This window comes from Tupaia chinensis, unplaced genomic scaffold, assembly GCF_000334495.1.
Source record: "Tupaia chinensis unplaced genomic scaffold, TupChi_1.0 Scaffold000355_1, whole genome shotgun sequence".
Taxonomy (NCBI): domain Eukaryota; kingdom Metazoa; phylum Chordata; class Mammalia; order Scandentia; family Tupaiidae; genus Tupaia; species Tupaia belangeri.
Window position 1 is genome coordinate 13503889 of NW_006159850.1, and position 10316 is coordinate 13514204.

Below are 10316 nucleotides of genomic sequence, written 5' to 3' on the forward strand. Positions count from 1 at the left end.
AAAGACACACCAGGCATGTGTGCATGTGTGCCAGAATCCTGATAGGATGGAGAAAGATTTGTGATATGACTATGCGCCTTAGGGGGTTGCTTTGTCCCTCTTTCCGAGTCCCAAAGGAACTCAGGGCCCATTACTTGGGTGACTACATGAGCAAAAGGGAAATTAATATTTTGAGGACTATTGGACATAGGTCTTGAGCTGACACTCAGAATCAGGGGTCCAAAGCATCCTCAGCCTCCTGGCCTCTGGGTGCCAGTTAATAATGGAGTCCTGCCAAAAGTGTGGCTCACAGCAAGCCAACCAGGGATGTGGGTCCACCCAGTGATTTCCACGGCTCCCAAATATATAATTGACCATAATCTGGAATAACCCAGGTTGTATCCTGGCCTGTCGGGTAATAACTATCACAGCAGGAAAGGGCAAATGCAAACCTTTTAAACTCTACCCTGGCTGAGATCTAAATGAAAAACACTGGAATGGGGCCAGCAGGTGGCATAGTGGTTAAGGTGTTAGACTCCCACATGGCTGACTGTGGTTTGAGTCCCAGACCTGGTGGCTTGAAAATTACACCAGGCTCATGTGTATATGTGCCTGAAATCCCAGGAAGAGAATGGAAAAGAAGGGATTGCATGCAGAGTGACCATTCCCTGGGGGAGTGATCTCTCTCTCTCTCTCTCTCTCTCTCTCTCCTGCGAGCACATGTACCCCATGATAAAAACCTTTAAAAAAAAAAATGAGAGGAAAGGGGATGGTGGAGATTATAGCCACTGTTAAAAATGTGTGACACTGGGGGGGCCGGCAGGTGGCATGGTGGTTAAGGGTTCTGGACTCTCACATGGCTGACTGTGGTTCGAGTCCCGGGCCTGCCGGCTTGCTTTCTCATTTTCCTTTTGTATCTCTCTCATTCTGTCCCTCTCTGGTCAAATTAAAATAAATAAAGTTAAATAAAATAATTCTTAAGAAAACAAAAAAGCAGAAAAGATGTGTGATATGTGACACTGAAAGGTGTGGCCCTAAAATATGGAGAGTGAGAAATATTCTCAGTGGGTAGAGCTGATTGATGGCTGTGCCCTTGATCTTTTCAGTTTGTATGGAAGAAGTTGTCTAAGGTGAGAATATATACAGAATTCTGGACAGGGTCCAACAGTCTGGTTGGGGTCAAGAAGTATGGATAAACATGAGAGTGGTTTTATGTCATGGTAATGCCCACCAGGGAAGTGGGACTGAGGAATTAAGTATGCAAAAATGGCTTGGCCGATTGACATTAGCGTGGCCTAAGCCACTGCAAGGCCTGACGATCTGGGCCCATGAACAAAGCAGGCAGTGACAGAAATGGAGACTACGTTTGAACTCAGCAGTGTGAATTCCCACTTAACCAAGACCGAGCAAGCTGCTGCTGCTGCCTCTGAACGTCCAGCTTGTCAGTAACAGAGACCAGCACCAACTCTCTGATATGCACTATTTCTGGGGGAGACCAAGCGGGCACTGAGTGGCAAGACAATTATGTTAAACCCCTTCTATCTGCAAAGGCCAGCAGTTTGTCCTCACCGGACCAGACGAACTATTCCAGGTGTGGGTTTACCTTTCCTGCTCTCAGAGACTCAGTCAGCAGAATGTCAATTGGATCACCAATGGCCACACAGCACAGCAGGAGCTCCCTTCGAGTGTGGGAAGTGTGAAAGCAGGCCCATGATCATGGGATCTGCTGGGCATATCATGTCATATCCAGGAGCAGCCAGATCACAGGGTCCTGGTGATGACCTTCCAAAGGCACAGCTGAGGCATCAGCAGCTGGCATAATGGTTACGTCACTGGACTCCCACATAGCCAACCACGATTTGAGTCCCAGACCTGGAGGCTTGAAACTCAAAACTGTGTGTTTGTGTGTGCATGCCCAAGATCCCGAGGAGAAGGGATTGCGGTGTGGCCATCCTCCTGGGTGGGTTTCTCACTTTCTGTCTCTCTGTCTCTTCAGCAAGTACATACATCCTACACCAAAAATCTCTCTAAAAAAAGAGACAAAGTACATAAAGGCACAGCTGAAACAGAAGCAACACTTCACGCACTCTGCTGTAACTTAGACTTCTCTAAGGTGCTGTGTTCCCCAGTAGGAAGAATACATGGATCAAGAAGCTGATGCAGAGAAACACACATGCCCCACTTATCATCACTCCCAGTAACCCCGGCGAGTTTGTGCTTTCCATCCCAGCATTCTGGGCCCCATAATTGAAGAGCCCCCAGAGGAGCACTTTGCCAGGTAACATGGCTAGGGTCCTACTGAACTTGAAGTCACGGCTGCTTCCAGGACTCTTTGGATTCCTTGTTTCCAGGGATCAATAGATAAGAGGAGTCACCATGCTGGTAGAAGTAATTAACCTTGGGGGCTGTTGGGTGGTGTGGTGGGTAAGGGCACTGGACTCCCCCCACTTGGCCACTATGGTTCTAGTCTCAGACCTGGCAGCTTGCTTTCTCTCTCTCTCCCTCTCTCTCTCTCACTGTGTCCCTCTCTGGTTAAAATAAGTAAATGAAGTTAAATAAAATAATTATTTTTTTTTCCTTTTTTTTTTTTCTTTTTGAGAGGTTTTTGCTATAGAACACGTGCACTCGCCAGACAGAGACAGACAGAAAGTGAGAAATCACCCCCCGGGGGGCAGGGGGGGTGGCCACGCCGCAATCCCTTCTCCTCCATTCTCCTCTTGGGATCTTGGGCATGCACGCACACGCGCCCAGCGTGAGTTTTAAGCCACTGGATCCAGGACGCGAACCATGGTTGACTACATGGGAGTCCAGCGACATAGCCATTATGCTAACTGCTGGTCCCTAGAATAATTCTTAAAAAAAAAAGAAGTCATTAACCGTGGCAAACAGGGGAAATAGGTTGCTTAGACATAACTGGACAGGTGGAACTACCCAGGCCATCTCCTTGGGTGTCTGCTGGTACTCCCGTTTCCGAGGAGAGGAAGACCGCAAATGCAGGGAAGCACTGTAACCATAGTTGTCTAAGGGCTGCAGGAACCAGTGCTGGTTGTCAGGAAAGCACATTCCTGGGTACCATAATCAGAACATTTTGAAAATTGCTCCAGGTGATCAGCTATATAGTCATTTGGGGAAATATTCCTCTATTTGAAAACTTCCAGAGTTCTCAAATGGGAAAGATGGTAAGTGAGAAAGAGGGGTCAGGCAATGGTGCAGTGGTAAAATGCAATGCTGACCCATGTGAGTGGGTTCTAAGTTCAAGGCATGCCTATGATCTGAGGCTGGCTGAGGAGGGCTGGGGGTGGATGTCGGTGTTGAGACCCTGTTGGGGGTGCTGTCTTTCACTCATGGAAGAAATTACAAACTTGAAAGAGTAGAGTGAGGGAGGGACCAGCAGTTAGCATAATGGCTATGTCACTGGACTCCCATATAGTCAACGTGATTCGAGTCCCGGACCGGGTGGCTTAAAACACGCTGGGCACGTGTGCATGCGTGCCCAAGATCCTGAGAGGTGAATGGAGGAGAAGGGATTGCGGCATGGCCATCCCCCCTGGGGAGTGATTTCTCGCTTTCTGTCTCTCTGTCTCTCTCTCTGTCTGGCGAGTGCACGCACCCTATAGCAAAAACCTCTCCCAAAAAAAAAAAAAGAGAAGAGTGAGGGAGGAAAAGTACTCTATCCAGTCATCTTTGTTTTCTTTTCTTAGAATTTTACAAGGGCGTGAGTGCTTGCTGGAAATGGAGAGAGGGAAAGTGAGAAAGCACCCTCCCATGGAGCATGGTCACATGGCAATCCCTTCTCCTCCATTTCTCCCTCCCTTCAGGATTTTGGGCACACACGCATGTGGCTGGTGTGTTTCTCAAGCCTCTAGTTATGGGACTCAAATGGTGCAGTTTGCCACATGGGATCAAGCCACCTTCACCACCCGGCCACAGGCTGGCCCCCAATCACCTCTTTCACCTGGCATGCCCATTAGCCCAAAGAGCGGATGAGAGAGGGCAGCTAGAGGGCTTTGGGAAATATGAATCTGGGAGCCCGCCGCAAAGGTAGTGGGCGGCTTGACAACTCAGGTCTTCCCTGATTACCTTCTGGGGGCCCCACAGCATGCTGGGCTCGGTTCCTATAGTTGTGAGGTTGCTGACTGCTTGCTCGTGCTGGGGGATTATATGTTATTTCACTACTCATCCCTTAAGTCTTGTCAATATTATCACACCCCTGCTGCACATCCTCTAGAGCTTCCCATCGCATTTAGATTTAAGTAGACTTAAACCTAAGGCAATTGTTTCCTAAGTATCCCATCTGTTTGTTGCTTTATTCCTGCCCTTTTTGTCTCCTTTTGGATTAATCAAGGGTTTTTCATTCTAGTGTTTTTTTTTTTTTTTCCTCTTCTATTAGCTTTACACTTACACATTTATATATTAACATTTTAGGGCTTACTTTAGACTCTCGAGCCTGGAGATTACTGTGTGCCTCCTTGATTCTATGCTATATAAATCAAATATTTCACTTTTACATGTGTTATATATCCCCGTTGTCTAAAACAACCAGTATTATTAACTGTCCCCGTATCTACTCTTTCAGTGCTTTTAAGAGGTTTTGCCTTAGGGTAAAAACCTTAGAGAGAGAGCTGGTGACAGTGATAGGGAAAGTAAGAAATCACACCCCTGGGGGCATGGCCACGCTGCACCCTTCTCCTAGGATCTTGGGCATACATACACACGCACCCACAGTGAGTTTCAAGCCACTGGGCCTGGGACTCGAACTGGGGTCAGCCATGTGGGAGTACAGCAACATAACAGCTATACCATCTGCTGGCCTCAAGCGCTCATTCTTTCCGGCAACCCTAGGCTTCCAACTAGGATGATTTTCCTTTAGTCTGCTAGCAATGAACTAAATCATCTTTTATTTATCTGAAAATGCCTTTATTTCTCTTTTTATAGACTCAATTGTATTTTATTAAGTTTTTAAGAGTATTTCTTGAAAGAGAGACACCCTCAACAGGATATCACACTGTGATTCCCACCAAGTCTTCCAGCTAGCCTGGATCATGGGTTTGCACATGCCAGCATGCTCAGGTCAGCTTGGGATGTGAACCCCCGACTTGTCACATGACTTCCAGCATTATAGAATGGCAATCCACTGCCTACACCACCACATCTGGGCCTCAGTTTTTTGTTTTTTTAAAATTATTTATTTAATTTTATTTATTATTATTATTGTTTTAAATTGACCAATGAGAGACAGAGAGAGAGGAAGGGAAAGTGAGAAACCAAATTGTCAGGTCCAGGAGGCAAACCACAGTTAACAATGTGGAAGTCCAGTGCCTTAACCACCATGCCATCTGCCGGCCCCACCAGTTGTATTTTTTAAAAATGATTATTAAATGAATATAACATAAAATTTACCATTTTAATCTTTTTTTGTTTGTTTTCAGTTTTTATGCTAATAGGGCATGTGCACTTGCCAGAGAGAGAGACGGAGAGAGGGAAAATGAGAAAGCACCCCTCAGGATGTCCACACTGCAATCCTTTAATTCCAGTTTCCCCTTAGGTTTTTGTGCATGCATGCATGCATGTCTGAATGTGTTTGTTTTTCTTTTTTTTTTTTTTCTTATTTATTTAATTCCATTTGTTGTTCTTATTTATTAATTTGACCAGGAAGAGACAGAGAAAGGGAAAGTGAGAAAGCAAGCCACCACATTGGGACTCAAACCACCAGCTGCCATGTGGGAATCCAGCACCCTTAACCACCATGCCACCTGCTGGGCCCTGAATGTGTTTTTCATACTGCTAAGTCCAGGACTTGAACTGTGTAGTCAGACATGTGCGATTGTCTCTGAAACCACCAAGCCACTGGATGACCCTTTTTTTTTTTTTTTTTTTTTTTTTTTTTTTTAGGTTTTTGTCATAGGGCTTGTGTGCTTGCTGGAGAGAAACAGAAAGAGACAAAGGTGAAGCGAGAAGTTATCCCCCCACACTCCGGGGGGAGGGGCCACACCACAATCTCTTCCCTTCCATTTTCATCTTGGGATTTTGGGCACACACACACAGATGTGCCCAGCGTGATTTTTAATCTGTTGAGTTCAGGACTCAAACTAGTCAGTCATGCCGGGAGTCCAGCACCTTAACCAACACGCCACCTGCTGGCCCCATTTTTCTTTTTTCTTTTTTTTTTTTTTTAATTTATTTCATTATTTATTTATTTTAATTTGACCAGAGAAGAACAGGGAGAGAGAGAAAGAAAGAGAGATGAGAGAGAGAAAGCCACCAGGTCTGGGACTCAAACCACAGTCGGCCATATGAGAGTCCAGCACCCTTAACCACCATGCCACCTGCTGGACTCCTTTTTAAAAATTTCTCTTGGGCATGTACACTTACCAGAGAGACAGAGAGAGAGTTAGACATCATCCCCTGGGAGGATGGTCACACCACCATCACTTCTCCTTCATTCTCCTCTTGGGATTTTGGGCATACACATGCACACACTCCCAGCATGAGTTTCAAGCCTCTGGGTCTGGATTTGAGCCACAGTTGGGCATGTGGGAGTCCAGCGTCTTAACCACCATGCCATCTACTGGCCCCACAAATAATTCTTTAAAAAAAAATAACAGTTTCCCAAAGAGCATGTGTATTTGCTAGAGAGAGAGAGAGAGAGGAGAGGGAGAAAGCACTCCCGCAGGGGGCATGGCCACACCATAATTCTTTTTCCGTTTACCCACTTTGTTGGGATCTGGGGCACACACACACAGCCCACACACTTTGCAAGCCACAGGGCCAGGATTCAAACCATGTAGTCAGTCATGTGAGATCTGGCACACCTAACCACTAGGCTGCAGAGCCAGCCCTGGTTGCCATCTTTGTGCCAATTGGTTCTTAGTTCAGTTATCACCCAGAGAGCCTTTCCTTACCTGCACTTCTATAAAGGCCTCTCTTCTCCCTAGTTACACCATATAGTTCTCTTTTTTAAAAATTAATTTTATTATTATTTGCCAAAGGGCATGTGCACTCACCAGAGAGAGACAGTGAGAGGAAGAGAGAGAGGGAGGGAAAGTGAGAAAGCAAGAATCTAGGTCTGGAACTCAAACTGCGGTTGGCCCTGTGGGAGTCCAGCACCTTAGCCACCTCACCACCTGCGGGCCCACACCACATATTTATTTTCTTTATAGCACTTACACTATCTGAAATTATCTTGCTTTTCTTTTACTATCTTAAAATCTCTCATATAAGCCAGTTCTTGAGCAATGCCTGGCACATTTTTTAAATGCTCACTAAAATCCAGGCATGCTGGCACATAACTATAGTCCCAGCTACTTGAGAGGCTGAGGCAAGAAGGTAGGAGGATCACAACACAGGAAGACCCTGTCCAAAAAACAGAACACACACATGCACACACACATATATCACACAAAAAATACTAAATAAATTCATCTTGAATGAATCTGTGAGAGAAGTAAGGATGAAGAAATGAAGGGTACAGGGGCTTAATAGTGTCCCAGCAGTAATACACACTGCTCTTTGAGGTTGACTCACATGAGAAGGTTCTGGATTCAAGTCCAGAGACCTCCCTGACTGCACCAGACACACGTGTCCATGATCTGGGGCTGGCTAAAGCTGGGGGTAGATTGCATCAAGACTCCTTCAGGATTACTGTTTCTCTGTCTGTCTGTATGTCTCTTTAACTCACAGAAATACTTTTTTAAAAGTTCATCAAAAATAAAGAATAAAGGGGCCAGCAGGTGGTGTGGTGGTTAAGAGTGCTGGACTGCCACATGGCCAACCGCAGTTCGAATCCCAGACCTGGTGGCTTGCTTTGTCACTTTTTCTCTCTCACTTTTTCTCATTCTGTTCCTCTCTGGTCAAATTCAAATAAAAAAATACATAAAGTTAAATAAAATAATTCTTTTGGGACCAGCAGGTGGCATGGTGGTTAAGGTGCTGGACATTCCCACATGGCCAACCGTGGTTTGAGTCCCGGACCTGGTGGCATGCTTTCTCACTTTCCTTCTCTTCTCTCTGTGCATCTCTCACTGGTCAAATTAAAATAAATGAATGAATAAATGAAGTAAAGTAAATAGTTAAAAAATAAATAAAATAATTCTTTAAAAACAAAAAGAGTAAAATGAATTCTTAGTGTTATTTTTTTTTTAAAGAGATTTTTGCTATAAGGCGTGTGTGCTCGCCAGAGAGACAGAAAGAAATCACCCCCTCATCCCCCACCAGAGATGGTCACACCGCAACCCCTTCTCTTCCATTCTCCTCTTGGGATTTTGGGCATGCATGCACATGCATGCTCCCAGTGTGTTTTAAATTGCTGGGTCTAGAACTTGAAATGCAGTCCACTACGTAGGAGTCCATCAATGTAACTGGTAACGCCATTTGCTGGTCCCTAAATTCTTAGTTTCTGGGAGAGATGGTCAAGCATCTTGCCACTGGTTTGGGGGCTTGAGCCTTCTATAAGGCCTAGGTTTGCTTGACATAGCCTGGCCAGTTTCCCAGATTTGTTTCCTGCTTCTTGATCACTGTGATTTCAAGATAGGCTCATATAGTCCTCTGTTATCACCAGTGGCAGTCTGTGGCTGGGTATAGCATTTCCTCTGTACAGATGAAAGATAGGCAACTGCTGGCTTTTCTGAGATTACCAATCTCGAGTCTTTAACTGGTTTAACAAAATCTCTCACTTGTTACCTGACTACATGCAGAGCCAGCATTGAAAATGAATAGTCCCTTGTGACTTTTCGAGGTCTTCTGGTGATGCCTCCAGCCTGCCAGAGACTTACCTGTGCCATGTATCTGCTAATGAACATGGTGGTTTATCTGGTCCAGCCCGGCTGCCATAATGAATGCTCAGAATAATTTTACAGCAGTGGTAAGAGGGAGTGTGGGTGGAGATGCCAACCAACTCCCATCCCAGAAGAAGCTTGGGGTCAGCCATAGTGGGGATTTTGTACCCACAGAATATTGTTTTAGGGGCTCCTTTTGAAGTCCCTGAGTCCCCACCTAATCTCTCGGGTTCCGGTTTTGTCTGATCTGGTCTCAACCGTTCTTTTGAGTCAAGACAGCTGACGCTGCATTTTTGGACATGATCAATGAGGATTCCACGTCTCAAGCTGCCCGTGTTCCCTGACATGCGGTATTGGCAGAGCGGGACAGAAATGCACCAGGGTGGTAGGAAGACCCACGGACTCTGGTCAGAGGCTTTCGTCGGGCTGGCACAGTTGTCCATTCCAGCTCTGTGTAGAACTGTTAATATCTGGGTGCATTTCCTCAGCTGAGTTAGAACCTAATCTGATGCATGGTTCAAATGACCCAATGGATATGAAGATCCTTTAGGAAGATGTCATCCCTTCTCAAGAGAGGGAGGGGACACTGGTGTGGAGGTGCGTAAGGACCCGCAAGCAGGCCAGCAAAAAATTACCGACAGGCAGACCAAACCCGAATCCTGAGACCTGTTTTCTTATTTATCCATCCTTGAAAACAAGAGTCAAAGTTGCAGCTAGAAGCAGGACTCCTGGGCAAAGCAGTCACAGCTCGTTAATAACGTTTGAGCTCCATATTGTGGGCCGGGCACTTATTATCATCTTAAACTTCACAATATTTTACATTTGAGCTCTTGCCTAGTCTGCCAGCAGCAAGGACAATAAGCCGGGTCTTTTCTTCCCCCACTACCTGTGTTCTTAACCTTACTCAAGGCTGCTTTGCTCTCTAGTAAGAAAGACTTGAGAGGGAACAGCAGTTAGCTTAACGCTATGCAGTTAGCTTAACGATTGTATTGAACTCCCATGTTTGAGTTGCGGACCCGGTGGCTTAAACTGACGCCGGGCGGGTGTCTGTGCGTGCCCAAGATCCCGAGAGGAGAATGGAGAAGGGACTGCAGCGTGGCCATCCCCCTGGGTGGTGATTTCTCGCTTTCTGTCTCTCTGTCTCTCTGTCTTTCTGGCGAGCGCACGTGCCCTATAGCAAAAACCTCTCCAAAAAATGAAAAAAAAAAAAAAAAGAAGCAGGTAAAAGGAAGGAGAGAGAGATGTAGGAAAAGGCTCTGAGCGTCTGGAATGTACCTGGTCGGGTTAAGCTCACACAAAGTATTTTCTATTTTTTAAGTCATTGAATTGGCCACATTCTACCGGCCATCTTGGTTGTGGCAACTCCAATTTCTTTGACTTTTTTTTCCCTTGTGACGAAGGGAATCAGACAAACCGCCCTAGCCGGGAATTTTATGGAGTCTCGGCAACGCCCGGGTAGTGAGAGCCGCTTTCCCGCCCGCCCGTTCAGGACGCGGGCGGGCCTTGGAGAATCCGGCCTCCACCCTCACTCGGCTCCTGTTCCAGGGTCGCCCCCCGCCGGGG